Raw genomic sequence first — 15,214 nt, 5'->3', positions numbered from 1 at the left:
CCGTGCCAGTGGCAGCTGTTGCTGGTTGTCCATACGTCTGTCAGGCAGGTCATGTGTCCGTCCGTCGTGTTGTGAAGACAGTGTCTCAGGAAGGATTTTCAAAGATGGTCAATGGACCATGTTTGTTATATTTTTTTTTGCCATTACTAAAGAATTAATTCACTAAAGCAAATGTCTTATGGGATAAAAATGCTGATGTTTTATACCCAAAAGGTCAAAGGTCAACTTCAATGTGACATCATAATGTTTCCGCAAAACATGTTTCTGGCCCGTATTCAGCGCCATAGCTGAGCAACAGAAGGGGAGATTGTGACCATATTTCCTTTGACTTGATTGGTCGTCTTAGGCATGTATAATCACCCTTCGCTGTGATGAATATTAAAACTATTCTGCCGGGCAACGATGTAAATATTATCATATGTTAATGTGAGAATTTCCCTCCTCACCCGTTCCTTGGCTCCTACTTTTCCTACGGTGGACATTTCTTGGCATCGTCGTGTAGTTTGAACACTGGATGCGTTGCAAATATCTATCTTGAAAACATTCTGTGGCACTTTGTTTCTCCACTAGAAATACATGTGAGTGTAGTTCTGCTGATTAAAAGCTGTTTGCTTTACAGTGATTGCTGTTTGCACTGTAAACGGAATTCCTTGTTTTATGTTTGCAAAGAAAAGGTGCGTAAAAAAATAAAACGTGTAAACCCTGGAATCAGATGGTAAATGCTTTCCTGGCACTTGGTGCGCACACATTTGGTCTCATGTTTCTGTTCCTGTGGATCGCACATGAAGTATCACCATCTGCATAGGGCTGACGGCATTTGTGTGCGGTGTGTGTCATGCGGATGATTACATCATTAATCCTTCTGTCAATTCTGCCCCTTGTAAATGGAGGTTAGCTTATGGGGTTAACCGTAGAGGGTCTTCTGTGATGACGTCGGGGATTCATCGTTTTCATTATTTAGCTAGCTTAAAGTATAAAAGCCGTCCTATAATGACATTCATTCCTCCATTTATTGTTTTTTAGCTGATGACCTACAATAACTGGTTTGAGTCGTATTGGAGGTATAGGCAGGATTGCATTTCAGCTGCACGTCCTGACCAGTAATGAAACCCCCCAAGCTTCTGTACCAAAGATCAGCAGTGTAACCCGCAGCATGGGGTTAAAAATCAGGCGAGAGAGCAAACAGGGCATCGACGTTGAGGCATGGAGCTGGTTTGTATGAGTATAATGGGCATATGGCACGACAGAGTGGCCCCGCAGTGGGTTAAATTCTCGGTCATGGATCAGCGGATCAATGCACCGCTGCAGTGCCAAGGCCCCCCACACCCCCCATAGAAAAACTGTTATCTAAATTGTGACACATACATTGGCATTTGCCATCTGTGTGCAATTATCCATTGTGATGCTGTGATGTATCTCATTCTGACATGCTGGGCGGCTTGTTGGGATTGTACATGTTAATAGATAGATTTTACACTTTGATGGATCTGGACAGGGACCGGTCTGTTGAGGGCTGTGCAGCACACGCACGCACGCACGCACGCACGCACACGCACACAGAGGCTCACACAAACATAAAGGCCATGAATAGCTCTGTGCTGTTCGGAGTCGTTGTCTCTTAATAACCAGTGGTCGAGTTGTTTTGTGTTTCTTCTTTTCCTTCCGTCATGCAGCCTCAGCTGCCAACGCAGGCAGCAGAAGGCAGCGGTTTCCAAAGTGAGACTTTGTACGTTCAGGGATCCCTCTGACGGAATTTATCCAAAAACTGAGGATTCATTATAGAGAATCTTTTATTTTCAGATTACATATTTTAACTTCCTACACTATTATTTTCCCACAATAGCGAGAACAGTGATGCGTTTAGGACAAAATGAAAACAATATAATTTAGGGTTCCGTGTGGCTTAATGTGTGTCAGCGTTATAAATTGGTCTGCATCCTTAGTTGGAGCTGTTTATCTGACCGGGCTTTGTTTTTCAAAAGTGAAAAACTAGTTGGTCTTGAACCAAAGTGTTTATTTAGTTTTTGTCTACTCCTGACCGGCCACACTCATCATGGATGTCAGACATGTGCATCTTACTGTAACGCAGCAACACAAATCTACTAATTCTCATGGATTTAGTACAGACGCAGTGTCGCCTGTGCTCAACAGTGACAGTGGCCTTGACAGGAAACATGGAGAGCTTCCACAGGAAATGTGAATGTGAATTCTTTCAGGTTTTCTGCAGAACGAGGGTTGTCTTTTCACCATCTCTCAGGCCGAGACACTCACGCACGGACGCACAAACACACACAAGATGTAAAACATCCCTTACCTATTTGGATTATTCATTAAAAAGCTTTACAATAATAATAAAGCATCACACAACATCTTCTGTGTGTGTGTGTGTGTGTGTGTGTGTGTGTGTGTGTGTGTGTGTGTGTGTGTGTGTGTGTGTGTGTGTGTGTGTGTGTGTGTGTGTGTGTGTGTGTGTGTGTGTGTGTGTGTGTGTGTGTGTGTGTGTGTGTGTGTGTGTGTGTGTCAGGAAAAACCTCTCTACCTCTTTCTACTGTTGGAGACTTCCTTCCTATCTCTGAAAAATATCATCCGGATCGGTCTTCTCTAAACACACACACACACACACACACACACACACACTCACACACTCTTAGTGAGTGGCTGATTGCTCACATAATAGGCATTTCTGTTGTCATTAGACCCTATGATGTTTCCAAATGCTTCTAGCCACTCATAACCCCGATGATTTCACCCAGTACTACCCCTCTCTCCCGTCTTCTCTCTCTTTGTCTCTCATCATTCATCCTCACTTTCTCTCATCCACTTTTGAGCAGGCTCTCTGCCCCCCCTCCCCACCTCAGGCCTGAAATGAGAAGGGGCCTCTTAGTGGACAGCGCGCTATGGCGCTAATCCCTGAACACACACTGGGGACTAATCGGACTCATTAACTCTGACTCTGGCGCTTTGAGCCAGAGATAAGCACTAATCCTTCTTCACCACAGCCTTTGAGATGAACGTTGTAAACGCTCCTTTTTCTTTTCCCCGTGCTACTTTTTCATGCAAATCAAGAGAGACATCCAACATGTTACCTGTACAAAGTGATTTTTGTGATCCAGTCGGTTGACATTTTTGGTTAAGTTGACACAATGGTCCACTTTTAGCTTCAAACATCTCCTCGAAATGGATTTCTGACACACTGTATTCACAATTTATTTTTGACATTGCGACACAGTGTTAAATATGGAGAGGATGTAAGTCAATGTGGAAAGAGAGAGAGAGCGCAAAAACATTGGTCATCAGTGAATCAGGCCACTTTCTGGCTCGCCCATGGAACCACCAAAGCTCTCTGGATTGTTTTTAGACTGATTAAGCTCGTTTGGTCTATTTATAGTGAACCTAACTCCATCCCAGTGCCTACTGGTCTAAGCATGTGAGGAGTAGAGTGTTGGCAGGAGATGACCTTTACTTGGGTGATGTCTCTCCCCGTTTCTCACTCCCAGGATTTCCTCCTTATTGAGTTGGGAAATTGTAGGAAACTTCCCCACCGTAGCAAAAATAAATGAACAGAAGCAGGATGCCACTGGGACCAGGTGCTCCCAAGTCACTGACGTCATCAAATCGGTGGGAGACTCCTCTCCAGTGTTTTTTTTTACTGTCCTGTAGAATCTGTGAGTAAGACTCCACCAGGCAGATCTCTCGGTCAGTCCCGTTCTGAAGACCTATGAACTAGATAGATAATACTTGCTGACTGATAAAGAGTCATAACCAAATATGTACAAACGGATCTAAGTTATCTTTGTCCTGAATACCATTTTGGGGATTTTGAAGCTGCAGTACACTACAGCATCAGTTGTGACTCACGTTCTGTTCTCTGGAAGGGCTCTTACTGTCAGAGTCAAGGGCCAGTGGCTGAAACATCAGTTTCCCAATGCACCTACAATAACTATTAGCCGTGGTTGGTAACCCGTCGTTATACTTTGTTTGCATGCGGGTCGCACTAACATCGTTACTTCACAGTTTTCAGGTGATTTGCTGAACTCGTTGTAGTGGCCGTGTTGATGACTGTAAACAACGTGTGTGTTTGGACCCAATTTTCGGGACATTTTCCTTAGTCCATGTCTGAAAACAGCTATGGATAAACCGTAATCAAACCACCTTTTAATGATCATTTAGTTGAAGGTAAAAAAAAGTCAAGGCAACTGAAAAAAACACTAGTCCACATCCGTCAAACTGTGGTGTTAATCATTGTGGTTCCAATTAAAGCTGTGCATCATTCCTCTCTGTGACGTGGCGACCTGCAGACTTTCTCCCAGTCTACTTTAGGCAGCTTATTAGTGCCGATGTATATTTTGTTTGTGTATCTCCACACACCCTGAACAAGCTTCCCAACATTGCAGACTCTACTTCATTATCAGACTGCTAGTGCATCATGGCGGGCAGAAACGCTGCCATTATTTATTTTCATAATTATATTGTCTGGTAGCAAAGAGTGGAGAGATGATAGGAACGGAGGGGAAAGAGAGACAGGGCAAGACGACAGCAGATATCCTTTGCCTGACACAAAGTGGGACATAGTTGTTTATGGTCGTCTCACCCTAACTCATAGTCCACCAGGGCTTCCTGCAAACACTGCTTTTACAGGGGATTAGAAGATCCCCCTCTGTTTTTATGTAAACCCTACATGTACACGCCTGCCGCCACAAACACGCCACCTTGATTCACAAATCCAGCACAATAAGATGCCGACGAGATCTGCTTGATTATCTACATATTTATATTGCGACCATTGCGTTATGTAGGCCCACTTTCAATAGGCCACACGCGCGCACACACACACACACACACACAATTGGAAATGTGCATTACTATGGTGAAGTGGCTTTTGTTTGATTATTCTCATGACGGAGCAGGTCTCTGTACATATGCGTATCTGCATGGTATATGAAAGTCATGTATTTTTGTGCTTTTGATATAATGCAGTTCTCAAATTTTCAAGTCACGTTTGTTCAAGACCACTTATATGTGTTGCTCTGGAAAAAGCTCTTCAGGGGCCGTGAAAGGGCCGTGGCCTCTTTCACTTTTGCTGTTTGGAGAAGATCAGTGCCGCCAAGATGGGATGTTTTGGAGGGCCATTAGAGAAATGCCTCTTCACCCCTGTTGTCTTTTAAATTGCTCCATTTCCTGGGCACCTTCTCCGCCCACAGTCCCTTTTTGTGAAAATACTAATTACAATCTGGCTTCAGCAGTCTGGTGATAATGTGTATTTGAAAGTCGGCACACACTCAGAGTGAATCATTTATTTATAACCAAAACGAATCCAGAATCCTATAGCTTGGGCAATGCCCATAATGCACTGACGTCAGATAATGACGGTAAAAATGTTTTATGAAATAACCTTGAGTGTGTAGCTTCTCGATCGAATGCCATGTCGGATGTTGGAATGCCCTACGGCCAGTGTGAGCCGACGCTTGCCTCCTGCGGATGCTCTTTTCCTGTGTAAATGGTGTTGATGTGTGGGTGTCTTGCCCCCCCCCCCCCCTCATTTCAATTTCAGTAGGTTTTTTTTTTGGGTGCTTTCTGTGGTTCAAGGACTTTATGTAATGCTTATGAGAGCACCCCATCTGGAGAAGTGCCATTGAGAAGCAGAGTTTGCACCACTCACTTTAGAGCTGAAAACACAGCTTACCTTTGAAAGACATCAGTAACGGAGGATATACCGAATGAAAAGAGGAAAGCGTGCATTAGGTAAACGTCTCTCGGCTGCGAATAATCTTTATTATTTTCAAGGTTTTTCCTGATGGATTTTTGGTCAGGCTAAATATTTGAGATGATATCGCTAATATCAACTTGTTTTAGTCTAACAAATCCGGATCTAGATCAATTGTCTTCTATTTGGCCTGTCATGATAACTAAATATATAACTGTGAAAAACAATACTATCATCATTTTAAGACCATTTTTTGAAACTGAATTATGTGAGCTGGCTTGTTGCGTAGGCAAGTTTTACACAATTTGTGTTGCTGCCAAGAGAAATGTTATCCAAAGTTTAGACTTGCATTGAGGCCTCAGACAAAACAAGCAATTCGAAGACACGGTGCCTTTAGGAAAATACTAAGAAATCCATATTTTCTGACATTTATAGACCAAACCAGTAATTGATTTATTATGCGACGAGAACAGATGAGAGGACAGAAGCAGCGAGACTTTGCTGGACTGTTGTCGACATTCATTCTTATTTCAACAAACATGCATGGTAACACACGGCTGTTATTGAGGTCAATAAAATTACTGAATTAATATTCATTTATCGTACAATAAGTCGATAACGTAATTGTCGTGGCAGGCCTATCTTTTATATCTTAATTCACTTTAAAGCTTCTAAAGTTGAGCTTAATCAGTGTGAGGCATGTGATTATCAGCACGTAGAGGTCCGCGGCTCTTGGTTGATGGTTTTTATTTGTGTTGTGCGCGTATGTGCATTCTCTCTTTCAGCAACGTGAAGTATGCCACAGGGAGGCTTGCTGGTTCAACAAGCCATTCATTGTGCTCGGCTGGTTAATGAGTGATTAGCCTGGGTTGGCTCTGTTTGAGAAGAAGAAATGGGAGATGACCTATCAAATGAATAGAGTGGAGACAATAATACACAAGAGAGAGATGCAAGTGGACAGAGGCTGGCTGGTGGCTGAGCTGCACTTCAAACTGCGCTATATGCACTAGACGAGATATCACATAATCGTATGTAGAGCTGAGAAGATTTGTGCATGATTGTTGCGGAATTAACTGTTCATTGTTTATCAGTTTTTAGTTTCGGTCAATTTTCAATCCAAGTGAAAAACTATCGCAGATATTCCGTGGCTCCAGGTTCTCAAATGGCCGGACTTGCTGCTTTTTCTTCGCCATGTATCGATCAAAACTGAACATCATTGGGTTTTTGACCGTTGGATGACATTTTATAGACCGGACAAATTATTGATATAAAAATATGCAGATTAATCAATAATGAAAACAATGATTAGTGTCAGCCTTAACTAAAGGGCTGTGCGATATGATGATATATATTTGGGTAGTCAAACGATACATTTTCTTAATCGCGACTAAGTAGTTAGTCCCAATGAATAAAATTCTGTTATTTTGCATTTCAAGGCAGTTTTAAAGCCCATATTAACAAAGTAAAGAAATTCTTCTTTAACTTCTTCAACGATGTTCACTGGTCTACAGTGGGTTGCCACCCACTTAGCAATTGCTATAGTTGACTTGTTAGATGTAGTTTCTGTATATATTATTTATTTTTTGGGAGACATGTTAGGACTAAAGTAGAAAGGTGGAGGCTGGGGTGGAGGAGGTAAGCTTTGCCAGCAGCCGCAGTGTGTGATAGCATAGGTGTGCAGAGATAAGTGCGGAGAGAGTCATATTTAAATGAACTGGCTTGGGTGAGGATGGCTGTGATTGGTTTGTGGCTCATGGCAATTGTTCAATCAGCGGGCTGCCCGCCGATTGCGGTCGGGGCGTATGACTACCATGTCCTGCATGAACTAACGCAAAGCTTCATATATTAGAATGAATAAATGTTTGCGTCCTACATACATCTGTGCTTATCTATCCTAACAACAGTATACAGCAAAACTGAGTACGCTCCTGTAAAATATCCATAACACGTTAAAATAAATCCGAACTGTTTTGTCTCATAATAATGGTATTATGTTTAAATAAAGCGTATGGTAATTGATCTTATGTATAATTTAATACAAACCAGTTAAACAGACTGCATTGAAAATACAGGCCTAAAAATACAACCTCAATGTAAAAAAAAAAAAAAGGTGAGGACACCCGTGACCACTGCAGCAAAAAGTCCGCTGAGGCCAACAGCATGATTAAGGTTAAAAAATAACCTGTTAGCTTACTCAGGCAGTGAGCTGTGCCTAACGCCGCGTGGCTCCACGTGGTGAGGAATGACCTGAGCTAGCATGGTGCCGACCAGGAAACACGGAGGTGGAGGACGGCTCGTGTGGGACTGTGTGAGTGCAAGAGGTGTAGGGGAGGAGGACATTTATCGATGGCACTGTGAAAGTTTTTTGGCAGGAGAAGGATTTTCCAACATACGTCCAAGTACGTCCTTAACAAGAATCCAATAAAACTCCTCCGGAGTATTTTAAAGCAGAAGGTATGGAGCATTAAAACCCCCATTCGGCACAGGAAAGAATCATTTGTGAAGAATGGCAGATTTGTGCGAGACTGGTATCATCCATGTCCAGGAGAATCAAATCTATCAGCAAAAATACAAGCAGACATACAAAAAATGTCTTAAATATAAACCTTTCAGTTTCATCATAGTTTAATGTGTCTTTTTTTTTTCTAAACAACAATTCTTTGGCTTTGGCAAGAAAACAAATAAAGAGTTCTGTTATACGCTGTAGGTCACAGTTTGTCCTGTCACACCTTAGATCAGTGGTTGTTTTCACAAGAGCTTCCATCTGTTGTCTAATTGTGCACTGGCTGCAGGTTCCCTTTTTGTGAAGCTGTCCATGCACTGTCGTCAGGGAAATGAGTCACTGTTGCCAAGGAAGTGAGATGGTGTGCGGTCGACTGCATGTCACAGGGTGCGGTTGGCCTTCACTCAGAAGAGCTGTCGGAGTGCCTGTGTGGATGTTCGAGCTCTGCAGAGAGAGCAATTGAGATTTGAGGTAACGAAGAGCGAAACACAGATGGAGGAAAGTAGCAAGGTGAAGGGTACAAAAAGAGTGGGAGGGATAAAAATGTGGGATTTGCAGAAAAATGAGTGTCTTTGTCTTTCTGCAGTCAAAGCAGGCTTATGTACAATGATCTAAAACGTCAGGGCCAAGAAAAAAAAAGGTGGTGTGGTCTGCTATAGACTGACAGTCAAACACACACACCAGAAAGCCTGCGGTCGACGGCACGTTCGCGGGGGTTGCTGAGACATGCTGAAGTCTACATCCTAAGTTTTTTTTTAAGGTGACAATGTGATCCAGAACGTCTGGCAGCAGACTATAATTACAATTAGCCACTATACACTGTGTAGCAAATTTGATTTGGTTCAAAGCGATGATTGCTAACAGCTGACAGTGTGTTGAACAAAAGGCTTGCTCTGTTCCTCTTTCAGATGACGCCTGTGTGATGCAAGAAAGTGTGTGTGTGTGTGTGTGTGTGTGAGAGAGAGCGAGAGAGATGTTTCCTTTTTGTCAATACAAGGTGCTCAGTGAGGACCATGAAACCCTGCTTTTGATGGTTTTTAGGAAATGACGAGATTCCAGTGTCTTCCGAGCCGACCTTGCAGGATACTGAACGCTCCACGAGGGTGTTGAATCAGGAGCTGCTGGACCTGGTTGTAGTTTCTCGAAGACGTTTCACCTCTCGTCCAAGAGGCCTCTTCGGTTCTAACTGAGTTGTGGTGAGAAGCGAGGTGTTTAACCTCCGTGGAGGGTGGGCAATGCTTATTGGTGCTCCAGACTCGTTGAAATTGTTCGACGGTCGCTAGAGTCCCCTTTGGCCGCACAGTTGTTGTCGTCACAAGCGGATAAGTTTGAACGGTTTTTAAGTCTCCTGGGAGGAGATGAAAGGACAGTATTGTTGGATGGTTTGGGATGGTTTCTCTATTTTGACATAGATCGTCCTCAAGAAACTCAAACCAAGTCCACTTGCTCCTGTTTCAACACCCCCGTGGTCTTTGACCTGGATAACTGAGAATCTCCACGGACGACACAAAACACTTCTTCTTAGAGCTGTTTCAAGTGAAGCAAACAGCATGTAGACCGTCCGTGATCTATGACGAGAAGCTCGTCGAACAATTCTAATCGCAGCTGTAAGAACATCAAATAAGGTATTAAATGGATTTGATATGATCATAGGAGAGATCTCGTGAGATTTTGATTTTGTCTTCCCAACAACTACCATGTGAAGTATCGAGTGTATGTGTATCCGGAGCCTGGTACGTGTCATTCCTCTGTTCCGTAGATCTCCATTATCAAATAATCCAAAACAACCAGTGAGTGATTTTGAGTTCTGACTCTAAGGTTGGCAAAATAACAAGATTTGATCTGCTCTGATGGTAGACAAAGGGCAGTGTACAAAACGTTCAGGTAGATGCTTTCATTTCTAGCTGGCGCTAACCGGAGCTTTTGCTGGTTCAAATGTCAAACTTCTCCGATGGCAGGTCATATCAAATGGCGCTAATTAATGTTAATCCTGTGAGTAACTTGATCACAGAGCTAAATTAAATTTCCCCTCTTGTGCTTTCTGCATCTTGGCCCTAGTACTCAAAAAGCGCCAGTCTTTAACACCCCGGTACAGTCGTGCATTGTGTTTCTCTGGGTCCTGCAGATCACGTCACATTATTCTAGGTGTCATATTGACTTTAGATAAACTTTCATATCATATCAATAATAAAAAGTTGACCACCTTGATCTTTTTTTGAACCTGGACCTTTAGTATTTGAATCAAGTTAGATTGTGAAAAATAACGCGTCAGATTAAGTGGGCTCATGTCAGAATGTGAGATACATATTTTATCAACATTTAGAGGTGTGTACTATTGGATCAGAGTTGTGATCGACACTTGGATTGGGACCAGAATACTTCACAGGGTCATCCCTAGTAACAAAACCATTATATAATTTTATAATTTTTCTGTCAATGGGATGGGATTTATTCAATATAACAAAAATACAAATATCACATTTACCCTTTTTGAACTTGCGTTCAAGAACTGAAACGGAGTCCACGCCATAACTTTGAATCCGCATTGTTTCTGAGTAATTATCTCTCTCCACAAGCTGCAAATGAAAACGAACCATTAGTTAGCTCTTTTGGAGTGAACAGTAATTATCCTTTGTCCCTTTTAAATATGCAGAAATCATCCTTTTTTTGTTGTTGTCATTGGTGGGGGAGGGGGGGTTCTCCACACCTGGATGAGTTTGTTTATATGCAGCAGCAGAGTGCGAGACTGTGACTCCTATTTGGGAGGGGCTGCTGCGAAAAACTCAAGCCATGTGCCTTCTGAGAAATCCTGTGCAGCAGACAGATGCTCAGTGGGAGTAACCTTGCCTTCACCCAACTCCACCAAAATCTCCTCTTCCCACTCAGCCGCAGAAACCTCAGGATGGGGGCTGCTGCATGTAGACATTCCTCCCGACAGTGTGGCTGTTCAGCAGCGATGCTTTCATGCACATTCCTTGGCAAAACATAAGTGGTGGCTTTTTTTTTTTTTACAAAACGTGAAACTCTAGCCATGGTCCATACTGCGAGGCTGCCACAGACAAGGCCTCCATTGAGAGTCGGAGAGAGTGGTGTGCCACTGGAGAACGCAGAGCCGGTGTAAAGATCAATCTTGAGGTGCAGTGTTCAACACAGGCTGGATGTCAGTTTTGTGAAAAGTCTGGTTCAGGGACACACATTGTATGAGTGCTAATGAAGACATTGAGCAGAGAGAGACGAGGATGCTATTAGTTAAATCCTCCGGCTCCCTCCCTCCAGCCATCCACAGCTCCTGGGAGGAATCTGAGGTAATGAGATCTCTCTCTGCTCCTTCTGCGTCACTCCCACTGTCTGACCTCTCGGCTGCTGCACAGCTGTAATTGAAGGCTTAGCAGAATGTGTCGTCCCATACGGTGCTTATAGCACATACAGTCAGCAGTTCTTCTCCCTGCTAAACATGTATGACTTTTTGTTTTTTTGGCACAGCTATTCGTGTACCCCCACACATCTACACCAGGGAGTCACTAACAACCTTGTGCTGAGGCAGTTGGTTATTAAAAGTTTGGCTTAAGTGAAACTGAAACGGTTCATAATATTTAATTTAATTTAAATATTGATTTAATATTTTACTAACATCAAATGGAGAAGACAGAACACCTACTGGCTGTGGCTCAATGTGAACTTCTCAAATTTGTCACAGGTCATCATTTAAATATATAACACATAAAAAATATCTCCATTCAATTCTCTCTCTATACATTAATACAGCTTTACATCCAGAATCCAAAGAATATACTTTCAATAACCACTGAAATCATTTTATTAAAGGGATATAGAAAAAAAGCCATAAGTAGGTAGACTACAAACAAATAATCATTGTTCATGACATTACATCAAAGTCACAGGGAATTAAAAGATTGTGTGTGAAAGTAGAGAGAAAAAGGGAACAAAGTGCAAACTCATTATAGCATCACATTGAGAAGTGGTTCATCATTAAAACCTATTGTGGTGAGAGTTTGTAAAGTATATTTCCAGGTTGCAGCAGGCTTCGCATTATTTAAGTAGGAGATCATGATAACCCCCCTTTTGGGCAGGCAAACCCTTTGCTATACCTATGAAGTGAAATGTAGAGAAGTTTCATGTCTGAAGTCATTGAAATCTACTGCAATGACAAAAACCTCAAACATTTCTGCAAAGTAAACTTTTCAGTTAACTGTTCCTCTGATTACAGTGTCTAGATGTTTTGCCTACATACGCCAACGTATCAGATGTGCCACACGAGTAGATGCACAGGTGATCATACTTTCAAGAGGAAACTTTTTGTCCCTGCATGACACCTGCTTCCTGTATATAAAGAGGGTTACTCTATATGTAAAAGGTCTTTGACGAAGCACCATATAAAATGTTTTTTATTGAGCAAGTCTAGAGACAGCGTGGGGATGTGTCTTCTTCTGTTTCTGTGTGTGTCCGTGCCGCCTACGCACTACGCCTCATAATGGTTATTCAGGTGACCAGGAGATTTTTGATGACCTTACATAACTGTGCCCGATCACCAGAAGTGTCAAGTGGCCACAACTCGGTGTAAATGGGCCACTGAGCTCCACTGAGGTGGCTGTGTTCCTTAACCCTAATGCCTGTCGTGTCTTTCGGCGTAGGACAAAAGCCATGGAAACGCCATGAGGCAGCACGGCTAATCACTGAGCCGCCAGCGAACCGCAAATATCAAGGGCAACTTATCAGCGGCGTTTTGAGGGATGGGGGCCCTGTCACCTCTCCCCACTTGTCATAGCACTGTTGGCTGCATTGAACACTTGCTGTAGTGTGTGTACTTGTGTGAGGGCTTTTGGACAGGGCGTCTTTTGATAACACTCATTGGTCCTCCACGTTTGAACCTGTGGTCTACGCTGTGGTCTACGCAGCCAAGCCGACTCCTCCCTGCATGTGTACTCATGTCATATAGAGTCAATACTAAAGAAATGGATAGTTGAAGACACTTCACAATCAACTACATGCTTGTTCTCATATCCATTCAACTTTAATTAATTTTTTTAAGAATGTTAAATTCTTTCATTCTTTAGCAAGGGCATATATATAGCTGCAAGAATTGTTTTGCCATTTTTTTGAAATTCAAAAAAACACAATTTTTAGGTTCATACTACTTGTGCTTCATACTCCTCCCCCCAGATCCCTTCCTCCTCTGCACATCACACTTGTGCATCCTTCCTGGCTCACCACCCACAAGCAGTGCAGGTACAATTGCTATACAGTGGTAAAAAGCAATTTAAAAGGATATTTTTTTCTGCTAGGAGGACGTTGCTGTGGTAAACCTACACACATCGCTATCACAATACGTTTTGCTTTCAAATTTGCAATTACAGATCGTTTGCAAATGTCGATGGCAGCTGTAGCAAATAAAATGGAGCATATGGAAAAACTAATTGCATACATGGAGCAAGGAGCATGTTCAGGCAGGCTGGCGGTGACCAAAGAATCCGAGAACAAGTTTATGCATGTCACACGTCTAAAAAACAGTTGATTAACTGCCACTGAACACAAGCCAACGCTAATGCTACCAGAAGTGCATTTAATCTAGTAATATGCAGCATTTTACACTCTGAAAAATAAAAATTTGTTGTTGATTCTTTTAACTCAACCAACTTTTTTTTTTGACACACTTATGCAAATTGAATACACAGTTAACCTCTATGTGCTTAAAGGAATGTAATATAATATTAATAAAACAGTAAAGGGACATTTACAGAGGTTTTTGTCAGTTAATACTGTAAAACCTTCTTTGGCAGAAATCATAGACTTGTGACACGTTTTGTGTCTGTCTATTCTTACTTTAGAAATGTTTTTCCATCCTTGTCTGCAGAATAGTTCTAGTGTTTAAGTAGTCTTTAATGTGTGGCATATTTGAGAGGCCACCACAGACCATATTTCTTTTAATAATTCATGTTTATTGCATATATTTTGTTAAATTTTTTTTTCTTCATTTTTCTCCCTGACAGTTTTCAGGATACATTGACACTGAAATAAATCTATTATCCTTAATAGCTGCCCCTTGACCCTAAAGCATAGAGTCACTCACTGCCACGCTGCAGTGATTCAGCAGACATTGAGCTGTTTTCATTCAAATGTTAGATACTTCTCAATGATTAAACCAAATGTGTTTAATGGAAAAGCATATACTTTGCTTCCATAATCTTTTGTGATGTTTACTCTCAAAGGTCATATTGCAGAGACAAGTAAGTTTAAATGGACTTCTAAATTGTAAGACTTTGCATAGCTAATAGGGTCACAGTGATCAGTTTTTATCCATTTTGCAATGTCATTTTTACTCCAAGGCTGTTATTAATGTGCTTCCATTATACGCAGTTCAAATACAAAATTTGGAAGTTTGTAAGAACACCATATATAATGTGGTAATTAAAGAACAATTTGATTCACTGAATATTTCGTCTGCAGTGCTTCTGCCGGAGACCTTTAAGACTGCAAGAGGAGAGCATGGTATGCAGCAATGAGCTGGAATGCTATCACAGCTACATCGTTTGATTTATCCAAACACAAGAATTAAATATCGCAGGGGGATGAAGTCACATTCTGCGCATGGACTCACCCAGGGAATTTTAATCCGCTCAATCTAACAGCTTTAGTTTAATGTCAAACTAATGCACCACTGTATTAGAACTTTGGATTGGTCAGTAGGAGAGTTGCTGATCTGTGCTCAGTATGAGCTGTGTGGGAATTGGTCTCATCTGTCTCATGCTGTGTAAAGAGAACATCTTCAGTGGTCCTAAACTACTTCTTCAGGTCCGTGCATGATCACCATCTTGCCTGATTTTGAATAACTCATTGTCACGCAGAGAATTCACGCAGTACCCACACATAGTGTAATATGAGAATAACAGGAACTAATCTCATATATAAGTTATATGGAAGGTATAGTGCAAGGCATTAGACACTAAACTACATGTTTTTTTCGTCCCTCATCAGCAGAACATATAAAC

At 42.0% G+C, this 15,214-nt stretch overlaps 1 protein-coding gene across 4 annotated transcripts in view; it reads left to right on the top strand.

Annotated features, from left to right (window-relative positions):
* Positions 1 to 15,214, top strand: part of adcy7 (adenylate cyclase 7) — a 55,984-nt gene that overhangs the window by 2,234 nt on the left and 38,536 nt on the right. Inside the window, exon 1 of one of the 4 annotated variants that reach the window (XM_035629535.2) lies at positions 8,555 to 8,678. The exons of the other annotated variants lie outside the window; for them this stretch is intronic. The gene's annotated coding sequence lies outside the window, so the exon portion shown is untranslated. Of the gene's footprint in view, positions 1 to 8,554; positions 8,679 to 15,214 lie in introns of those variants that run through there. 4 annotated transcript variants of the gene reach the window in all.

The sequence above is a fragment of the Scophthalmus maximus genome, chromosome 4, assembly GCF_022379125.1.
Source record: "Scophthalmus maximus strain ysfricsl-2021 chromosome 4, ASM2237912v1, whole genome shotgun sequence".
In the NCBI taxonomy this organism is placed as follows: domain Eukaryota; kingdom Metazoa; phylum Chordata; class Actinopteri; order Pleuronectiformes; family Scophthalmidae; genus Scophthalmus; species Scophthalmus maximus.
The sequence above is the reverse complement of the archived record's forward strand: the minus strand, read 5'-3'. Positions and strand labels throughout refer to the sequence as shown.